Raw genomic sequence first — 23,568 nt, forward strand, 5'->3', positions numbered from 1 at the left:
ATGTGTGAGCCAAATTCAAAGTATTAGCTTACTTGGCAGGATCGTTAAGAGAATTCAAATGAGCCCAGAGAATAGAAATCCACCAGAGAAATGGTTCTAATTGTTGTATGCCTACTCCATGAGTCATACTTCTGCCCATAATGTGCTCTGGGGTTATAAACTTAGGACTTCCCCAAGCACTAGGTGAAGTAAGGCATATGTACAGAACTCTTGATGTTATCAGTTCACTCGTGCATGTCTTCTAGACACAGCAGGGCAGGTAAACATATGGACTCAAAGAGGTTATGATAGCATACACAAGACCTTTGCTACCTCAAGCCAAACCAAATCCCAGTAAGGAACAGGAGGTTGGGCTTGAAGACCATCCATCATCAAGAAGCTGTTGGCATTTACACAATGGAGTACTACACAGCAGAAAAAAATAATGACCTCTTGAATTTTGCAGGCAAATGGGTGGAGCTAGAAAACATCATATTGAGTGGTAACCCAGACCCAGAAAGACAATTATCACATATACTCACTCATAAATGGTTTTTAAACATAAAGCAAAGAAAACTAGCCCACAAATCACAATCCCAGAGAACCTAGACAACAATGAGGACCCTAAGAAAGAATTACATATATCTAATTTACATGGGAAGTAGAAAAATCCAAGATCTCCTGAGTAAATTGGAAGCATGGGTTGAAGGGGAAGGGAGAAGCAGGGAGCGGAGCAGAGAAAAATGTAGAGCTCGATAAAAATCAATTAAAAATAAGCTGTTGGCAATTGAGTGCTGCTGGGAAGAGAAAATTAGTTTTCTCTAAAAGTGGATTTTCTAGTAAATTGACCATGCTCCACTGTGAGACTGCCTGCCCAAGAATATATGAATATATGGGCAACATAAGTTAGCCTTTATAGGTAGGATATATATATATATATGAGAGGGAGAAAGAGAGAGAGATTTAGGTGACTAAGAAAGGGGTGGTGAATTTAGGAGGTAGGGGAGGGAATAAAAATGATTAAAACATGGCATATGAAATTCTCAAAGAACTAGTAAAAATATATTTAAAAAATAAAATAATGTGAAGGAAAATGTGCAAGTATTTAATAAAAATGACAAAAAGAGGAATAACAAAAGGATAATTTCAAATAAGGAATAATTCATAGAAATTTCTTACAATGTAATTTTACAATTTTATTTTTTTAATTAACTAAAACAAGGGGAGAGAAGCTAATACAGATAAAAGAAATGGTTAAGTCAATATAAATTAGAGTAATAACAACTGATGTTTACATCTGAGAGGCTGAGAATCAAGCAGACGTTCCAAACTTGAGGCTGTATGACTTATCAGTTTGTGTATTCCCTGAGACTTTGTCATGCCAGAGAGGTTAACATTCCAATATCTGTTCATGCGATGGGCCTGGGTTCTAGACTGGTGATGCAGTCCTTGAAGGCTCACTGAGAGAGCCTTCAGTACTTATTCTGTGGTGGACCCTAAGAATACGTGTTCTGGTGTCAGTAAGACAATCAACAACAACCAGGGGAAATCAGCTTGGAAAACAGAGGGAAGGCTAAGTGTGCAAGAGGGCAAGAGAGGGGAATCCTACCTTCTACCATTCTGTCTTTGGCTGAGCGGCTGTTAGATGTCACCAACAATGGTTGGAATGTGTCTCTCCAAATCAATGACTGGAATCCTGATGGTTCTTCAGCTGAGGCCCCTGCTCATGTGATTCGATTTGAGGATGTTGGCAATAAAACCAAGCAGATGTGCAGGCTTATGCTAACTAAACTGATAGATGGGAGGAAATAGAGGGACTAACACTAGTAACCTGCCAGCTGCTGCAAAACTATCAGTGGAAGACAAATGAGAATCACTTACTTGAAGAAAGAGATAGTATATAATATCATAATATTTGTCTATTGTAATGGTACAGTTTTATCTCAGGCAGTATCATAACTTCAATAATTACTTACATTTCTTATAAAAAAGAATTCATAAATGAGTTTTTTCCTGAAAACTTTTAAGAGCTCCATGTATGCATTGAGACACTGGGTTGAATTTATGTTGCCAGTATGCTCTGCTGCGTGGCTGTTCCTGTTATTTTAAAGTAATTCTTATCAGGTTTTAGCAAAACAGTGTGGCATCTCGGGGGAAAAAAATACATATCAGCAAACGTGCACCAGTGGCCTCAATGGAACAGCTTTCACTTGGAATTGTAGCAGACAGGGAGAAATGTTACCCAGACCCTAAAGAACACCAGCACGCTGAATATCAGGACCTTGACTTCATTGAAGGTCTCAGGTTTTTTTTTTTTTTTTTTTTTTTTTTTCCACAAGGAAAGCCACAGTGAAGCTCCCTAGGATCAGGGAGCGCAGTTGTCCCAGAACTGAGTGGGGTGCTATGAATGATCTCTTCTTACACATGATGATGTGGGCATGCTCTGTGTGTGCATGTCTGTAAAGAAAAGGAGCAGTTGCTTTCACCAGAATTCCAGAGAGTAAGTTAGATCAGCTCACAGAGGGCAATGATGAACTTAGATGCTTCAGACATCAGTCATATCCTCATCTTTCTTCCTGGGTCAATGAGATGGAAATCCAAATCACAATAATAATTACAACCAATACAGCAGGAACAGATCACCAATATGTGATCTGTTTCGGGATACAGGTGACAATATAGGAATATTTGATATAGAACAAGGAGCAAGGATAACAAAATTTGAGGGAGATAAGCAGTATGTAGAAAAGTGTTTGGTTATTTGCTTTGGCAGTTGGAGTCTCAAGTATTTCAAAAAAATCAAGAAAAAAATGTTCACTTTGGAAATATGCCTCTTCATAGTAAAGTTATAATAAGAAACCATAGCTGTTTTCAAATTTCTCAAATAATAACCCACTAAAATAAACAATAGCAAAAGCAAGCAAATAAGTAATGAAAAAGAAAATCAGTGTGTAGAACTTCTGAGTCATTCTTATTGTTTCAACTGCCAAACATCAATTTGTCAAAAATTGTAAGTAGGCAATTTGATTCTATGAATAATTGAAATAATATGTTTATAAAATCACCTTCCCATTAGATAATATCATGCTCCTTTGCAGTTTTTTAAGTCCCTCTAAAGTTTAGCTCAGAAAATAATAAAAACTAAAATATAGAAATGGAAAAATATGGAAGTGATATGAAATTAATATAATCTCAAAATAGCTAAGTGTTGTCTAAAACATATTAATGTAATGAACAAAGAAAAACTTTATCATTAACCATGAGAAAGAGCACATAAAAAAGGAAAGAACAATGGATAAGCAGAGAATTCTGTGCTCAAGTCATTTCTATAAAAATAATTGAATATTTACTTTCTAACACAGTAGAAATTATCTAAATTGACATTAAATTAACTACTCCATATGACTAAAGTAAACTCATTGGCTTTTTTCTCAAATTTTAAATGCATGGCTAAATATTTATATTGTATATAAAATACAAAGAAAAGTTTGAGCATATAAGTGCATGTTGCAAGTCTGGATTGATGGAGGTGGGTCTTGCATTTATCTGTTGCTTTTATTGGTTAATTAATAATGAAAACTGCTTGGCCCTGATATGACAGAAAATTAGATAGGCAAAGTAAACAGAACAGAATGCTGGGAGAAAAAAGCCGAGTGAGGAGTCGCCATGATTCTCCCAGTCCAGACAGACGCAGGTTAAGATCTTCCCTGGTAACCAGCCCATGGTGCTACACAGAATATTAAAAATGGGTTAGATCAATATGTAAGAGCTAGCCAATAAGAGGCTAGAACTAATGGGCCAGACAGTGTTTAAAAGAATACAGTTTCCATGTAATTATTTTGGGGCATAAGCCATGCGGGCAGCCGGGTGCTGGGGACGCAGCCCTGCTGCTCATATTACAACACTGGATTTTATCATATTTCCCCATAGTAAAATGACATCACTGAGTACTTATTAGGGCTTGGCTTGAATCTGAGTATTTGTTATTGATATTAGGGCACACTGATAATTTTATTATTTGACGCACTCTCATCTTCAATAAATTGGAAAACATATTCACTGTGGAGGACATAGCTTTGTATATGTTTATGTATGATATACTTGCCTATTAAAATCTAGTTGCAGTAATGCACAATATTTTAAGTTTTATAAAATTTGAGTCAATAATAATTTGTTTGATATTTCTTACAGCTTTCTGATCCTCCTTTTTAAAAATTCATCACTAGGAATATGTGACTTGCCAAATACAAAACTAAATGTCACCTTTAATGTAGAAGCCAATGTTCCCTGCAAGAACTAGATATAGTTTGCAATATTGTATAGTTTCATGATTTGGGGGAGTTGTTATTGTTTGTTATTTTGGTTTTGGCACAGAAGGGTCAGAAAAGGTTATGAGAGCATCTTACAGTAGGAGAATAATATCTAAAAAAGGCTATTTCTAATCAATTATTCAATGGTGAAATAGATTATACCAAGTCAGGAGAAAAATAATCAGTGCTATTTATTGTTTTACATTTTATTCATTCTGTGATTGGAATTTTTTATCAACTTCATTGACAAATAAATTTCTGTGTTGTCAGTAACCACAATCAAACTGATATTTTTTCAAAACTCTACTTATTACTCGTCTTATCTGCCTCTAATTATTTGCATGATTTATACATTTCATTTAAATTAAATCACATAATATATGGACTTTCTGACTTGTGGATTTTGTAATTTATAAGTTATATTTAATAGTAAATTTAGGGAAATTTCTCTGTATGCCCCATATGAATATGTGCAACCCTCTTTATCAGCATCTCTCCCCAGAATGTTATAGTTGTAATAGTTTTTTTTTTTTTTTTTATATTTTCGAGACAGGGTTTCTCCGTAGCTTTTTTGGTTCCTGTCCTGGAACTAGCTCTTCTAGACCAGGCTGGCCTCGAACTCCCAGAGATCCACCTGCCTCTGCCTCCTGAGTGCTGGGATTAAAGGCGTGCGCCACCACCGCCCGACTATAGTTGTAATAGTTGATGGGATTTCATTGGTACATTATTATCATCACAAATTTATAATATATACTTAAGTTCACTCAATATTGTACACTCTCAGTTCACCAAAATTATAATGATGTGGTCAGTTTTCATCGTTTCATTTTCTGTTGCTATGTGCAATGGATCGGTAAAGCATTTATTTTAGCCCAGAATTCCAGGTTATAGTTCATCACTTCAGAGAGCGCACAACAACAGGATCTCGATACAACTTGTCACATTATATCTGTAATTAGAACAGAAAGGTGTAACATGAGGGGCCTGCCAGTGGGGTTTCTGTCCTGCCCTGTTCCCACAGCTGGCAAGTCCCAAAGAAAATCACACGGAGAGTATACATTAGGTTATAAACTGATTGGTCCATTAGCTCAGTCTTCTTATTAGTTCTTGTAGCATATATTAACCCATTATTCTTATCTATGTTAGCTACGTGGCTCAGTACCTTTCACCCGGGTAAGTTACATCTTGCTTCTCGGTGGTCTGGGCTGAAATGGGAGCAATGGACATCCTCCTTCCCACCATTCTCCTGTTCTACTTCTTGTCTGGTTTACCCACCTATACTTCCTGCCTGGCCAATCAGTGTTTATTTAAAACATGATTGACAGAATACAGACAATTCTCCCGCACCAGAAAGCAATGTGTGTGTGTGTAGTAAAAAACGGCAGCGGACCCGGTCCTGCCGTCTGGCTAGCTTACATTCGAAATAATTAAACAGAAAACTGTATTCATTTAAACACTGCCTGGCCCATTATTTTTAGCCTCTTATTGGCTAACTCTCCCATATTTGTTTAACCCATTTCTAATAATGTGTATCACCACTTGACTGTGGCTTACCAGCATGAGTCTAACCAGCGTCCATCTCAGAGAGGAGAGCCATGACATCTGCCACACTGCCTTCTTCCTCCCAGCATTCTGTTTTGTATACTCCATCCACGTAAGGGCTGGCCTATCAAAGGCCAAGGGAGCTTCTTTATTTAACCAATAAAAGTAACACATAGACAAAAGACCCTTCTATACCATGTGTGCATGCTTTTGTTCAGCTCAATTCCCCTTTTTTCTCCTCCCCACCTAAGGAATAGTGCCACATACCACCGATGGGAATTCTTGTCTCAGTGTTATAAAGGTAATCCCTACAGGCATGCCCACAGGCCAACCTGATGTAAGTAGTCTTCATTGAGACTTTCTTTGTAAGTGATGCTAGAAAGTATCACGTTAACAATTAAAACATCCACATACGTGCATCCCATTTTCATATTGTTCAGAATGTTTTATGACTAAGGAAAGGACTGTCTTTTGACTAATCATTCCTCTTTCCTTTCTAACTTTTGACAACCATGCATCTCTTTTCCATTCTCCAAGGTTTTGTCTTATCAAGAATGTCATGTAGGGGTTGGAGAAATGGCTTAGTAATTAAGAACTCTGGGTGATTTTCCAGGGGTTCAGAGTTTAATTTCCAGCAACCACATGGTGTCTCATAACCATCTATAATGGAATCCGATGCCCTTTTCTGTCATTCAGGCTAAAAATGTCATGTTTTATTACCAGGTTGTGTCTAGTTCTTTTTAAATAGGTCCTCTCACTATGTCCAGTTAACATAAATTTATGTTTTCTTGTGGATACATGGCTCATTTCTTTTAACATCAATATAATATGGCATTCTCCAAGTGTAACCCGCTAATTATACATTCTTCTAATAATGGTGATCTTGATCAGTTCATTGTTTTGGCATTTGTGAATAAAGTTGTCCTAAAGATCAATGAGCAGGTGTTTGTGTGGATGTAAATTTTCATTTTATCTGGTTAAATACTGAGAAGTACAGAGACTGCATCTTGGCACGGGACTATACTTATGTTTAAGAAATTATCTAAGTGCCCTCACAGTGGCTATACCAAGATCAGTGTCCAAAATTTGCTACTTTCTCTCCAGCTGTACTGATACTTCATAGTCTTGGTATTCTGAAAAGGCATGTACAGTTATTTGTTTGTTTTAATTCAAAATTCCCTAATAACATAGAATGTTGAATCTGTTTGATATATTTACTTGTGACATACATTTTCTTGAAAGTGGTATTTGTTCTATGCTCATTTTTTGATTGAGTGGCTCCTTTTCATTTTGTGGAGTTTTGTGCACTGTATTGTGTGTTCTACATGGAAATCCATCATCATTAGATCTAGCAGATGTTCTCCATGGTCTGTGATCTGATTTTGCATTCTCTTGGTATGTTTCAGATAACAACTATTTGAATTGGTCATATCTATCTTGACAGGCCTTTGTTTCATGAATAGTGTTTCTGATGTCGTTCCTCTAAAGCTTTTGCCATACCCTGGGTCATCTAAACTTGATCATATATGATCTTCTCTGAGTTGGATATTTTTCTATTTAGAATTACGGTGCATTTTGAATTAATTATCCTGTAGAGCATAAGGCTTATGTCTAAATTCATTCCTTTTCATGTGAATATCCAGTTTTACCCATATGAAGAAAAGGCTACTTTGGTCCATTGTACTTCATTTGCTCTTATATCAAATATTGGTTGGCTGTATTTTATAGCTATTTCTGTACTCTCTATTCGGCCCTGTTGATCTTTTTGTCTGTTCTTTCACCACTTATCACCATCTTCTCTTGATTTATGTAGCCTTAGAACTTTAGAATAAATCTTGAGGTTGGATGATATCAGTGTTCCAGTTTTTGTTCTCAAGAACTGAGTTGACATTTGGGATCATTTGCTTTCAAATGTAACCTTTAAAAATATGTTGTTGGTGTCCACAAAATAACATCTTAGGCTTTTGGCTGACAATATGATCAACATGAAAATTAAAATGGAAGAAGTAGACATGTAATCCATCTCTATTTGTTATGTTTCTTGATTTCTTTCATCAAATGTTGCAGTTCTTCATAGCATATATGGGTATGTTATTAGATTTAAGACTAAATATTTCAGTATTATGGGTGCAGACAAAAATAGTAAGATTAGTTATTTCAAATATCATTTGTATACTGCTGATTCCGAAGAAAGAAAAATCTGTCCTGCATCATTTATAAGTTCTGGGATATTTTTGTTGATTCTTGTGTGTGTGTGTGTGTGTTTCATTTGTAACATAAAGTTCTAGTTCCTCCTTTACACTGAAAGAGAGATGAATTGTTTGAATTTATTGCTAATATGTGCTTAGGATTTTTTCATCTATATTTGAGAAGTATGACTACATAGCTTACTTGTAGTGACTTTGTCTGGCTTGTGTAATTTTGCCATCATAGTTTGAAAGTATTTCTTCTGCTTCATTTTGTGGAAAAATTGTGGAGAATTGGTGTGATTTTCTCCTATTAAAAGTTACGCAGAATTCACCTTTGAACCCAACTCATTCTGTTCTTTCTGTTTGGGGAGATTCAGATTTATTGATTCAATAATTTTATTTGATATAGGCTTATTTTGTTTGTCTTTTTCCTCTTGTATGAGATTTGATAAGTTGTATCTTTCGAAGTATTGGTCCTTTTCCCCTAGGCTATTGGATTTATGGGCAGAGAATTGTTTAAAGTTTTTCTTTGTTATACTTTAATTGTCTGTGGGTGCTTTGTGATGTCCTCTTTTCTATCTGTTTGGACCCGGAGCATGTCAGTTTTCCTTTGTCATGTTACCATGGCTGGAGGCATACTGATAGCATAGACCTTTTCAAAGGACTGTCTTTCGAGTTTTGTTGATTTTTTTCTATTGATCTGTTTTCAATTTCACTGTGTTTTTGCTCTAGTATTTATCTCTTGTATTCCGCTTGCTTTAGATTTAATTTGCTCTTCTGTCTCTCGTTTTCTAAAGTAAAATCATAAATGATTGATTTTTATATCCCTGCTTTCGAATAAACACACTCATTGCTTTAAATTTCCCCTAAGATTAAGCTCTTCAGCCCACAAATTTTGATATCTTGTATTTTCATTTGCATTCACTTAAAATATTTTCATAGTTTTTGTTTATATTTCTTGTATTATGTAGATATTTATCATTTAATCACCAACAGTATCAGGAAATTTTTCCATCTTTCTGGTTTTGTTTTTTAGCTGAATTCTATACTGGTCCCAGAGCAGACATTGTATGACTACTATTCATTTAATTCTTCTAATTTGTAATTACCATCTTTGAGTATATGTACATTGTTGTAATATGAGCGGCAGGGCTGCATCCCCGGCACCCAGCCGCCCACATGGCTAGCTTATGCCCCGAAATAATTACACGGAAACTGTATTCTTTTAATCACTGCCTGGCCCATTAGTTCCAGCCTCTTATTGGCTAGCTCTTACATATTGATCTAACCCATTTCTAATATTCTGTGTAGTACCACGAGCTGGCTTACCAGGAAAGATCTTAACCTGCGTCTGTCTGGAGTGAGACAATCATGGCGACTCACTAACTCAGCTTCTTTCTCCCAGCATTCTGTTCTGTCTACTCCGCCTACCTAATTTTCTGTCGTATTAAAGGGGCCAAGGCAGTTTCTTTATTACTTAACCAATGAAACAACAGATAGAAAGATGACCCACCTCCATCATTTCCCCTTTTTCTGTTTAAACAAAAAAGAAAGGCGTTCACTTTGACATAGTAAAATTACATATAACAGTTATCAAGCAAAAATTACAGTTACAATATTTATATCTATTTTATCTTTTATCATAACTAAGGAAAACTATAACTATAACTAACCATTCTTCAACTCCATCAAAGACTCCAGAAGGATATAATATTACCTAAGCAAACGAGATCCAAAACTCTAGAAATGACAGAGACATCTCATTGCCTGGACAGTCACCCAAAGTTCCTATGTACCATTGGGGCATCCATCTTCGGCCTACAGGCTCATAGTATCCAGCAGACATTTTCATCAAGCAGGAAATTCTAAAGACAGTTCAGTCATATTTTGCTGTGTCCTGCAGAATGTCTCGCAGACTCTTTCATGAGTCAGGAACCCCGAAAGACCATCTCACCTTTAGGCAAGTTCAGTAGTCCTCTCTCTGTAGGTTCTTTGTGTCCAGTTTATGCAACAGTCCAGGCAAGAACATTTTCTTGCCCAAGTGGCTATCAAACTCCATAAGGATCCTCTTCGATGCCCATCTTCCTCTTGAAGTAGATTGGTGCTGTCAGGAGCAGATGTGTCTCATTGTCATGAAAAGCCCTAAGTTATTAAAATATTTTAAATGCCATGTTCTGTAGTCTTTGAAAGATATGAAGAATGCCTATCTAATTGAAATATATCTCTATATATCTAGAAAATACATTTTAAAATGAACTACACAATCACAATACCTTAATCAAGATCAGAAATACATATACATATAACAAAATTGACCTTAAAATCTATACAAATGCAAATTACTCATATCTATATCATATCCCCCTTTAAATGTAAAAGAATATTCATAAACAATATTTGGGAATATGGGCGCAGTTTTTTTCTCTCCAAACTGCTTCCTGCTGAATGGGGGCGCTGTATTCAGATCTTTCATGGTGTAACCTGTGTGTCAGGGTCATCTCAGTCGGCAGTTGAGTGAAGTAATTTTCTGAATTACAGCAACCTTTCAGGAGGGCGTGGTCTATCATACCATATTGGGATAGAAGCAATTAACAGGGTCTCGTCCTCTGTGAAAACAAAAGAAGACCCTCTCCAAGGCATCATATCCTTAGACCCATATTCTGAAATCATAATACCCTTATATCCATTCTGGTTTAGCTTGGCAGCCCATATAATGAAATGTCTCTCTGCAGTTAACTCCTTTACAGTCAAAAATTTTAAAGAAAGCACAATAATACAAAAAATCCAAACTCTCTGTGAATTTTCCATTTTTACGTGGCTTATTTTTCTTTATTTCTTTTAATCTATAACTATCTGTACTCTGTCTCTTTAAAGACTTTATCCCCCCTTTTTAAGGGCATTAACTTTATTCTCTCTATATATATATATTTTTTTTTCTCTCTCTCAAGCCTACGCACATTCATCCAACACTGTGACCCATAGAGGTCTTTTATGTCTGAATTTGTTTTATTGTGAATCTGTAATTTTTTTTTTCAGGAGCATTTCTTAAAATGTTAAGCATTTCTTAAAAACTTAAGTTGCACCATGTACAGATAATACGGTACCACCTGTGTCCTGCCCAGTGGAAACCTTAACTGCGCTGTTATTACAATAATTACGGTAGTTCCTGCCTGAGACCAGCACAGTTCAGCATGGCGGAGTTGAGCCGCTCCTGCCTCAGAGCCATTTGGTGCCCCTGGGCCACACACAGTTCCAGGCACAGAGCAGTCCACATTGCCATCAAGCAAGCCATAGCACTTTACTCCAAAAGATCCATTCAAAGACTCTGTCTCCTGCAGGAGCCAGACAGAGATCGCAGTGGCTGCACAGCCCAGAAAGCAGGCAATTTTAAAACAGCCAGTTTTTTCCTGTTGCTGAGTCAGGACAATTTCTTTGCCGCACGCAACCCACAAACAGCAAAAAGCTGTCTTAAATTCTCTCTGTGTCCTTTTTAAGCCCTCTCAGGTTTTACGTGGAGTTCATTAGCACGTTGGGTGCCACTCTGTTGTAATAAGAGCGGCGGAGCTGCGTCCCCGGCACCCAGCCGCCCACATGGCTAGCTTATGCCCCGAAATAATTACACGGAAACTGTATTCTTTTAATCACTGCCTGGCCCATTAGTTCCAGCCTCTTATTGGCTAGCTCTTACATATTGATCTAACCCATTTCTAATATTCTGTGTAGTACCACGAGCTGGCTTACCAGGAAAGATCTTAACCTGCGTCTGTCTGGAGTGAGACAATCATGGCGACTGACTGACTCAGCTTCTTTCTCCCAGCATTCTGTTCTGTCTACTCCGCCTACCTAATTTTCTGTCGTATTAAAGGGGCCAAGGCAGTTTCTTTATTACTTAACCAATGAAACAACAGATAGAAAGATGACCCACCTCCATAAGTACATGTATTTATACTTGTGGATGCATATGTATCACAGTATACATGTGTAGATCAGAGGATACCTTTGTAGGATCATTTCTCTGTTACCAACTTTATGTGAGTTCTGGGGATCAAACTTCAGTCATTAGACTTGAATGAGAAGGAATTTTCCCTTCTGAGACAACTTGCCAGCCCCGTATGCCTTACAATTTATAAGGTATGTTTTATGGACCAGAATGGATTCTGTCTTGCTGAATTTTAATGCTTAAGGTAAGAATAATGCATTATCTGCTATTGTTAGATTAAGTGATGAATAGATGCCATTAAATCCATTGGACTGATGTTGCTGCTTAGTTTAACTATATCCTTCCTTAATTTCTATTTGCTTGCTTTGCGTTTATGAGAGAGGGATATAAGAGCCTACAAGTATCATAACTGCTTTGCCTATTTTTGCCTGACAGGTCTTTCATATTGTCATATGTATTTCATATTCTTTTTTCAAGCACATAAATATTAAAAACGATTATATCTGGTTGAAAGTTGACACTTCCTCAGTACTTTGTTGGCTTTTCTAGTCCTCAGAGCCTGTTTGACCAAATATTTGGTATATCACTCCGCAAATTTGGAGCTAAAAAGTGTATACTTAACTCTGTAGTTAAGTTTTTTATAGGCAATATATAGCTAGGTCTCCCTTTGTTTCCAGTATATGTATTTTTTTCTTTTAGCTGATACTCTTAGGATGTTAATATCCAAAGATATCCCCAGAAAAGCTGAATTAACATCTCTATTGTTATTACTGTTTTCTATTTTTTCGGCCTATTTTCTCGTCCATACTTTAGCTTCCTTTAGTGAAACATTTCTGTGATTCCATTTTTATCTCTTCTAAGATTATTGTTACCAAGTAAATATTTGTAAACTTTCCAGAATGTCTTTATTAAGCTAGCTATCAAGTTGTTGATATTAAGAAATTAGCCTTTGGAGATGCTCAGGTTGCAGAGGTAGAGAGCCCTTATGAGAGACCCTTCACCCTGCTGTCTACATTGTCAGGGTGCAGAAAAAAAAAGCATCATCTCTGAACTAGAAGTAAATCCCTTGCCAGAAACCTTTTCCTTGGACTTTTGAGCCTCCTGAGAATTGAATTTCTTTTTTCATTTTAAATTCTCTATTGACTTATTTTATTAGGAGTGTGTATGTGAATCTGGAAAATGCATATATTGTACAGCACACACACATAGGTTACAGGACAAATTGCTTACACAATATGGGTTGCAGGGATCAAAATCAGGTCTTCAGTTTAGATAGCAGTATTTTTATCCACTGAGCCAACACTGTGGCCCCAGATTTCTATTGTTTATAAACTTCCCAGCTCATATTATTCTGTTGCCACACTAAAAGACTGGAACCCATGTCATTTATACTTTTTTTTTTTTTTTACATTTCTAAGTGTTTCTCCTACAGTTGTACTATATATTTGTAATTAATCCAAGCTAACTTTGGAGTGATTCAAGTTTGCTTTTAAATCTACTTTGTAGGTAGGGTTTATAATGAAATAGTACTTAAGAGTACTTTACAACATAAACCCTCTTAATAGAATGAAGGACCTTTATATAAAGAGCCCTGTATTTCTCCCTTTAATCCCTTATTTTACTGTCAGTCAGTTCACTTGCTCATGAACATATAAGCCCACATCAGCACATACATAGTCACACACACAGTTTCACCCTGGATCTAATACATTGGTTCTATTAACTTGAACAAGTAATAGTTTATTGAATCAAATGTGAATAACAAATTTTTCTACTTCCTATGTATATGATATGTGTGCATGTGTTTTTATATATTCATGTACCTAGGTGTACATGGCGTGTCTACCTACTAGGGGTGGTTATCCAAAGGTCCAGAAATTTCCTCAATTGTTTTTCCACCTTATCCTTTCAAGTAGGGTTCCTCAGTCAAACCCAGGTCTCCGATATGACTGATCTTGCTAGCTAGCTTTGCTCTATAGTTCAGGTCTCCAGTTTCCAAGGCTGTCATTCCAGGGAGGTGACCATGCCCAAACTACATTGTATTTATTTATTTAGTTAGTTAGGTAAGTAGGTAGGTAGGTAGGTAGTTAATGTGTGGGTGTTTTGCCTGCATATATGTCTGTGTACCATGTGTATGCCTGGAGCCTGTAGCAGCCTGGAGAAAACATCAATTCTTCTGTAACCAGAGTTATAAACAGTTAGAAACCCCTGTTGGGAATGCTGGGAATCGAACCTAGTCCTTGAAGTATATTCTGTGTTCTTCACCACTGAGCCATCTCTTTCTCCCCCAATCTGCATTTTTACATGGGTTCTAAAAATCTAGCCCTCTTTCTTGTAAGATAAACTCTGTAACTTTTGAAGCATCTCCTCAGTCCTATGAAAACTGACATCTTCATTTTACCTTTGCATCCACACCATTGCTGTTCTTTCTTTTTATGTAGATTTAGGTTTCTGCTCCATACATATTATTTTTCTCTCTAAAAGCTTTTAGTAATTACTGTCCTAAGGAATTATATTTCCTTTTCCCTTTGCAAAAAGCTATCCCTTGGGTCAGACTTTAAGAATGGTAGATGTTGCTATTACTGCTGCTGTTTAGTTTTTTTGGCATTGGTGATCTTGTCTCAGTCCTTGACTACCCAGTGCTTACTTGTTCTGGTTTCTGAGAAGCAGTTCTAATTCTTAACCCCTCTCTAGTTTCCTGCAAGATTATTTTTGTCCATTTTCTGGAGATTGATATGCTGTGCCTACACATGTTTTTGGTTGAGTTTAAATTTGTCTTTGTCATTTACCATGTTAGGTGTGTTTCTAGAGTACTACACTGTGTTGTCTGGCATGAATGAGAGGAAATTTGCTGTCACTACACTACCATTTCAATGCTTTTCATTCTCATGTTTCCTCTTTCTGCCACTCCTATTCAATGTATTTGATACTTCACACACACACACACACACGTGTGTCATAGTTCTTGAAAAATCACTTTTGTTTTCTTCCAGTCCACTTATAATTTGTGTGTGTGTGTGTGCATGTGTCTGTGTGTCTGTATGTCTGTGTCTATGTGTGCCAACACATATCTGCCTATAGATGCATGCACTCATACAAGCAGGTAGAAACTAGAGGATGATAAAGTGCATTTGCTCTGTCACTTTCTGCCTGTTCTTCTTGAGATTATCACTGAACCTAGAGCCTGCAGTTTTGTCTAGGTTGGCCAGCCAGCAAGCCCTATAGATCATCTTGTCTTTACTTCCCCACATCCCGCAGTATTAGGGGAATAGGCATAAGCAAGCCAAGCAAAGCTGTGTTGCTTTGGTACTGGGAATTCCAGTGCAGGTCCTCATGCTTGCATGACAAGCAATCTTACTGAGCTGTCTCCCAGCACTTTTTTTATTCCATTTTTAAATTCTTTTTTATGACCTTAAGGATATATATCCCCTCCTGAGCTTCATCATTTTCTAATGAGCCCATAAAAATGTCATCCTTCATTTCTGCTACAGTGTTGGAGCTCTGTAACATTTCTGCTTAATTCTCATTCATGTGTTCCTGTGTGTTTATTTTCATCATCAGCATCATCAGCGTATTAAGCTTGTTTTGATATTGCTAGTATGATAATCCCAATGTTCCTTCTATATAAAATTCTTATGTCTCTTCAGACTCTGATTTTATCTTCTGGAATACAATATAACTTATGTTGAAAGCTGGAACTGTTATTGACAAAAGAGATGGTAATAAGCCCTTACCAGTATAGCGTTAAGTTGTAGGGTAGGGGGATATGTTCTGTAGTGTCCCATAATTCTGTAAGAGAAAATTTCATTTTTCTTACTCATGGCCTGGATCCCTGGAGTAGAGTGGTAGACTTCACTTCCTTTTTTCTTAACATTTTCTTCCTGTTATATGGGTCTGGATGTCTGGAGATGGGTGGAGTTGGCATTGCCCTCACTCAGGTTGAGTGGGATCTGATAAACCCCCAAAAATCAAACTAATAGAGCAGCTACTCCTGAAAGCAATAGGGGCAGAACAGAACTCTGATATCATCCCTTTTCCATGCTCTAGCCAGAAATTGATATATTTTTCTTTTGCTAGTAACTGTGAGGGCGCCTGGAAGTACAACTAAGTTTGTTGAAGGCTACTTCTAACTGATCTCCCAAAGTGTCCCACATTCACCTGAGTGGGCTGCTCTGAGCACCCAGCAATATGTCAAATACAGTTCAGAGTTTTTCCACATGATGTTGGTTTCCTTGGAGATTTCAGCTTGTCGATTTCTGCTCTGGCAGTGATGAACTTCTAGATTAGTGTGCTGTCTTATCAGTTTGCACTGTGCCCTGATTTCCATGAAAAGTTGATTTTTTTTTAAGTTTTTCTTCAGCTTTTTTACTTGTTAAGATAAAGTGGGCAACTTCTATGCTCCTTAAAAGCTCCAGAAATCGGAGGCTTGCCTTTTATTTCACTTGCCACTTCCTTGTATGAGTTGTATTGTCCACATTGTGCTGGATCTTTTACTCCACTTTCAGAATGAAAATCACTTTATGTTTTAGGACATAATATTTAACGATACTATTTAACTGGCCTGGACATAACTGTGAAATGGAAGCATAAAGAGGAAACAGGCTGTGATGGTAAACACTGTCAACTTGACAGGATCTAGCATCACTTAGAAGACAAACCTCTGTAAATGTCTGTATGGGATTATCTAGATTAACATGATTCAGGTGAGAAGACCCACCTTCATGGTAGCCAGCACCATTCCATGGATTGGACTGTTAGCATGAGAAAAAGGAAGAAAGCAAGCTGAGCATGAGTGTTCATCACTCTGCTTCCTGGCTGTGGAAGCAATGTGACCACTGCCTCAAACTTCAGCTGCCATGCCTTTCCCATAGATATAGACTGCACTGTCAAACAGCAGACCCAAATCAGGCCCTTTGCCCCTTAAGCTGCTTTAGTAGGGGCATTTTATCACAGCATCGGGAAAACTATCTAATGATAGGTCAGATGGGAAGACCTGAACATTTGGAGTAAATGTAGAAGTTCAAAGTGTTTGAATTTATAAGTTATTATTATGGAAATCAATCTGGTTTTATAATCCTTTCTCTTGGATCATTTTTAAGTCAGTTTATTTATAGTCACATTAACTTCGAGCCTATTCTTCCTTTTCTTTTTGAATATACTTCTGAGATCATAAATCTGTAGTTCTGAAGCAGGAGAATGACTGTGGAGACACAATAACCCGAGATGGTTCTGAAAATAGTCAGTCTCTCTAAGAGGACCTCTCTAAAGAGGGGCATCGTCATCTTCTCTTTGAGCTTTCAGAAGTCCTTTCTCTGGACCACACGCAGAATATTGACATAAAAGGAATGGTGTCTAGTCTGGGATTGGCTATCTTTTAAAACTTATTTTAGGTATTCGACATAGGCAGCTAAGAACAGATGAATACTGGTGAATAAATACCATCCATCCACAATTCTTCCTCCCTTGAAGTTCTTCTTGAAAAAACACAAAGTCACGGCTGAGACTATGTTGAGTCCTTCCTAGGGTTCTTGCATGCTGCTGCCTCAAACACTAGCAACATGGCTCCCACTGGCCACCTAGCATGATGTGGCAAGTGTGTTTCCCAGAAATGGCAGCAAGGTTCCCAGATTACAGGTTCTGATCAACTCAGTAAGAGCCATCCCAATTTGACAGCCATGTGAATGAGCTTCTCAGCCCCTAATCAAGCCAGCTGTGTTAAGATGTTCCACAGGGATGACTTTACTGTCTTTACAGATCTTCCCTGAGCAGAATAAATGAACCTTCTCTGAGCCACCAATGAATTTCTGGATTGAGTCGTTACTTTGCAGTAGTCAGTGATTGCAGTATAGTAGAAATAAACAGCAGGTGTTTGGCACATCTTGGTCATCGCATCACTGGGCTTTCCAATCCTCTGTACCAGATATATTGCAAAGGAGAGATCTATGCTTGCTATACTTTATGCATGTAAAAAGAAAGACAAACATAATTTATGTAGCCGGGTGGTGGTGGAAGCGGATCTCTGTGAGTTCCAGATCAGCCTGGTCTAAAAGGGCTAGTTCCAAAGCTACAGAGAACCCCTGTCCGCTCCCCAAAACAACAACAACAATAATAATTTATGTGAACCATGAATTAAGTGGTTCCTCAAAGTAAACTCCTCTGGTTCAGAATATTTCCATTCAATAAAATAAATGTCTAATCAAGTCAGAGTCATCCTAGAATGGTATAGGTTGCCGTATAGTGTACATTTCTGTATAATTTTAAGAACTACTCTTCTTATTGATTTGTTTCCATAAATGTCAATGAACAATATCAGTGCCATCGGCAAACAACACTAGCATTATGTCAAGGAGTCACCCTTGTGCTTGACTCCTACTCTCTGTTCCACCAACAATATCTATGTTGCCTGTTTTCCAGGATAAAAATGTATAGAAATGCTTGCTACAGCTTAAGATTTCCCTAGAGTACAGCCCAACTTAATAGTTATTTCACACATTAATTTAGAGTTGTTTAAGTTTACAGTGTAGTATGAAGTTAAAGGTAAGTTTAGAATTAAATATAGAATTCAGACTTTTAGAGCTGAGGAAGACTTAAGCAGTCATCTCAAGTTTTGTATTTACCAAGCAGTAGGTATTAGACACATAAAATCCCAGGAGATTTAATGATTTTTGACCCTGGCTGCTTTTTAGAGCCATGTTAAGTGTCCCTTCTTCCCAGTTTATTCGACCATTATTTCTTAGGATACAGCCTGAACATTTCTGTCCATTTTTAAAAGATTCTCTAAGTTAATATAAACAAGCAGTATTAAATGTTAGTGAGTTTAAATGGATCATAAGTGCAGTAATAACAACAAAAACATGGCAATGATATCATAAAAATAATAATCCAAGCAGAATATTCACATTTTTCCAAAAACATAGACCATAAACTGAATGACAGCATTAAATAATAGCACATGGAATAAACCTCTTTCATTTTGCTTTTTATTTCAATCATTTAGGTTAATTATAGAGGACTAGTTGAGTATGGTAGCAGGTTTGTGATTATCAATGTTAATACCTGATAACCTCCTGTTTTAATTAACAGAGCAAAGGTCTCCGTCTCAGAGATTTTGACAATATTCACCTAATTCCCTTTTCCAAGATCTTAGTGCTGAACCACGTTGCTTTCTGCCCATTTCTATTCACCTTGATTCTATCAGTTAACTATTATTGGGGTGATCAGATTCATATTTAAGACATAAATCACATTCACAATAACAATTTCCATATTAAATTAAATTTAATTTAGTCAGTTTAAGAAAAATTGAACAACAGAACACTAAAATGTCATAAACGTTATAAAGGTGTTATAATGACTCAAGGGTAAGTGACACTAGGTTGACCACCATGGAATAGGACAGACTAATTTGTCTAAGAATCTCCATGATAATGAGCTATTGTGTGAACATGCCACACTGGTCTGAGGGGAAAAGTACTCCCTAGTTACTGACATGAACTTAATGTTTAAAAACTGACACCTGTGGGGCAACTTAGATACTTTGCACAATCTAAAATATGCACAAATGTTCAACCACGTTAGTGTGCTCCTAAATATGTCAATTGTTTCAGAACATTTAGGAAGAGACAGGCTGAGACTCTACATCATATAATCGAATCATTATTCTGGTTTCTGGGCAAAAAGAATGTTGAACAATTTTTATATTAACAGGTTACATTCTACCTGCCTTATGTATCACCTGTTCTGACAACCAGATGATTAAGCAAAGTCGTTAATCAGTCAGAAGAATTAATACTGTTTAACACAGTCGGACTTGTTTGAATGGCTGAATGACTGCTGATTTCTTTCTTTCCTTGAGTAGACAGAATGCATTTACAAAGAAGGTGACCTTGCTATAGACACTGGAGTTAATGGGGGACAAGGTGTAATTTGTTTGGCCATCAATGCACAGGTTTGTTTTGTCTCTACCTACTCTTTCAGGGACCTTTAGAAAAAAAAGAACACTAGCCAGGTTCCAGAAAGGATCTACAGGCTCCATTGTTTTCAAGGTAGCTGGATGTGACTCAGATGTCCTGTTAGAATCTGAAAATCACTGTGGTGAGAGATGGAATAGTCAATGAGGGACAATTGTCAATAACAGACTGTGAACAGTGATAAAAGGAGGAAGCCCACTTACTCAGCCCTGCCTTCGAAAAATAGCTATCAGAACATGTTTCTTACTCTTTAAACTGTAAAATTTGTTCTTTGGAAGTCTGACAGCCATGTTACCATAGACAGTGCTTCCTAAGGAATTGTGCTGATAATATGTTATATTCAAAGTTCATACCCCATTGTCAGTATAAGAGGTCCCCCCCACTTCCAAAATATATATTATACCTCAGTTCTTAACATATGGCAGACCAAAAATAGAATTTTAGCTAACTTGTCATTACTAGTAATGGTCTGTTTTTTGCCTGGCATGGGTTATTACTTCATGTACTGTTTTTCTTTGTGATGAGTGTTTCTTGATGCTACATCAAAATTTTCGTTAATCATCATTATCTAAAAAAGCAGGAAAGTTAATGATTCTCTTCTTTTTGCTATTTTATTAATATCAAAAAATTATTTTGCCACTAAATACATTTATGATGTATGCCAGTGATATGGGAATAAGTGTTCTTATAGGGGAAAATATGTATAATTATCTAAATAATTGAAAGTGATATTAGAGGTTAGAGTTGTAACTCCCTGACAGAAGGCTTGCTGAGCCTTGCATGACCCTGATTTCAACTCCACCACCATGGAAACCTGAAAGAAAGGGGAGTGGGAGGAGAGGGATTGGAGCAAAGCTTGGGAATCAATCATAAATGTAGCAACCCGAAAGAGAAAAAAAATACTGTCTTTAAGTATGTAAAGATGAACTTGACATTAGCTATAGAGTACTTTAACTTTCCTGGAGTATTGGCCAGAGTCTCTAAAGGGGAAAAAAAAAACATTATAATAATCACTATGTATTAGAACGGGAAGTTTTCTGGAAAGGCTTCCATGGTAAGTGCTGGTTATAACAAAATGGCTGCTCACACTGTAGAAGCTGAGAACCTGATAGCTACTCAGTTCATGAAGCTAGATGCCCCAGCAGTCTCGAGATATGAAAGAGCTTGAGAGATACTCGGGTCTCCAGTCCAGTTAAAAAGCTGAAGAAATCTGGTTCTGATGTCAGAAAAGGACAGCAATCAACAAGCACCAGAAACAATGGTTTAACCAACATCCTTACCAACCCAGACAGGCAGGCAGCCCTGTCTTTCCCTTGAACCTCCTTGTATCTTGACCACCCCTAGAATGTGCTACCAACTGTAGGGATAGGGTCTGCTAACTTCCTAGAAGGAATATCTATGGGCAGATAGATCTCTTAGTTGATTCCTGTTCTAATCAAGTTGACATTTAACTGACATGCCTGCATGCTGATAATTGCACATGGCTATACCCCTGTCATCTCTATGTCCCAGACACATTCAGCTGCCCTCCCCTTTGTGACTCACTCCAATAGGTTGTCCCCTCTCATGCCTTGGAGTTTGCACTTATGCGTGTCCTTTCCTTTTTCTTCTTTTCCTAGCTAACTTCTGCCCTAATACAAATTTAGCTCAGCTGTTAGTTGAGAGATAAACCTCAGAAAACTATAGATTTCTTCTGCATGATGTAACTTTCTCACACTATAATTTTATACCAATTTGTGTAGTCATTTGATTGCTCCCTGTTTGCTCACTGTCAGCGTCGTAAATATAAGGACTGTTTCCCGCACTCAGGATCATATCTCTAGTAACTGAAGTGTGATAGTAGTTGTTTAAGAGGTTTTGAAGTTACCTTATTTTTTTTTTATAATACGATGCCTGTAGGAAGGAATTCAAATCTGTATGAACTGTGGAACATTCTTTGATGCCTTAAGCTTCAGTGTCAATCATTGAAAAATTCTCTCTTAGTTTTCTTCTTCTAGTAAGCCTATAGCTACCAGTTTTGAAAAGTTTATTTCTAGAAAACTGAGAATCCCACTGCTAAACTTTTAGAGAGAAAATTTAAGGAAAATGAGACTGGGAGGTGAAGAAAATGAAGGTTTGACACGTCTGACTCATGCTATTTGATAAAGAAGGAAAAATTAATAGTTTGGAAAAAGAACACAAAAATGAAGACAGAACAGTACAGACAGCATTCAAAGAATATTAGTGCTCAAAGGAATTTACTTCAAGGTTATCAGACCTCTATGTTGTTTTATTTAGTTATCCTATACCCTAGATCATGGGTATGTAACCTTTTGGTTTCTATGGCCAAATTGGATAAAGAAGAGTGTTTTACCCATTAGGAGGAGTAGATTTGTGGGATGGGCTGGAAAAACTTCAAAGGAGAAAAAGGCTGGGGGTAGAACTGTAGATGGAAGGTAAAATGAAATCAAAACTAAATTAAAATAAGAAAAGAATTATATGGGTCATGCATTAAGTATACAAGCACAAGTGAAGGCTGCTGAACCAAACAAAAGAAAACAACATCATCTGTGGTAATTTGTATCCACCATCCATCATATGTTAGCAAAATGACCTCACAAAATAATCTAACTTACGCATTAGTGTTTGTACAAAAAAATTAAATTGTGAAGCAGATCCTTGATTGAAATCTTTAATAAAGAAAATGAACATGTCTAAGTAATGAGATTTTTTTAATGAATTTTATTAAAATCGTAAAAAAAATAGGACAATGTAAAATTAGTCGGATACTTGACAATGTAGTTGAACACCAATGTATCAATGTCTTGTTTGATGATAATAAATGAAGTTATCAATGAGTTCTCAAGGTTCGTTCTCATTGGATAGTTTGGTTCTAACTTCTCATGCAGTGTGCTTCTTTCTTAAAGATAGTTCAATATAGCCGCTAACACAAAGCAATGATGGCTTGAATAAGGCATTTCCATGAAGTAAGGAATGTATCTTTTGTGAAGACAGGTCCTGTACAAGTTAGTAAAGAGACACAAGCAAATATTTCTTTATGCTGAATGTCAGAGTGAAGCATTATTCACTCCATTGAAAAATGAGCAGGTAATAAATGTATGTAAACTCTAAGACAGAGTCACAAATAAATTAAAATATTTTCTAAAATTCTTCAAAACTGTTTTCAAAGTATCTGTATCATATTGAAAAGCAAGGCCACATATCTTTGGCTGTTCACAGGTCAGTGTTTACCTGTGTCAAAATGCAAAGAAAAAAATATTTGCCTTCATTTGTGTTTGCTCTAATTTCAGTTTCATTAGGAACACTTATAATTTGAAATGTTATATGACAAGAAGGTTTTACCTTGAAAATTCATATTTAATTAATTTAAATAATTGGTTAATGTGCAAGGAGAAAATTCTTATAGAGTCCCACCCTGAAGCAATGAACTACAAGCAGCTAATGACCATTTGTAAAAGGAAAATTAGCCTCTCCCAGGGAAAAGGCCCCTTACTGGTTGTCCAGTGCAGAATGGTCAGCCCTGGAGCCGTTTATACATAGCAACAAAAAACGAACTCAGCAATTGTATCCATTCCTATACAAATACCAATCAAAAAGCTATCACCTTGAGAGGGGTGGGGAAGGCATGTGAAGGATTC

At 36.9% G+C, this 23,568-nt stretch overlaps 1 protein-coding gene across 4 annotated transcripts in view; it reads left to right on the forward strand.

Annotated features, from left to right (window-relative positions):
• Positions 1–23,568, forward strand: part of Cntn3 (contactin 3) — a 397,003-nt gene that overhangs the window by 330,927 nt on the left and 42,508 nt on the right. The window lies entirely within an intron of this gene.

This window comes from Chionomys nivalis, chromosome 1 (assembly GCF_950005125.1).
Source record: "Chionomys nivalis chromosome 1, mChiNiv1.1, whole genome shotgun sequence".
Taxonomy (NCBI): domain Eukaryota; kingdom Metazoa; phylum Chordata; class Mammalia; order Rodentia; family Cricetidae; genus Chionomys; species Chionomys nivalis.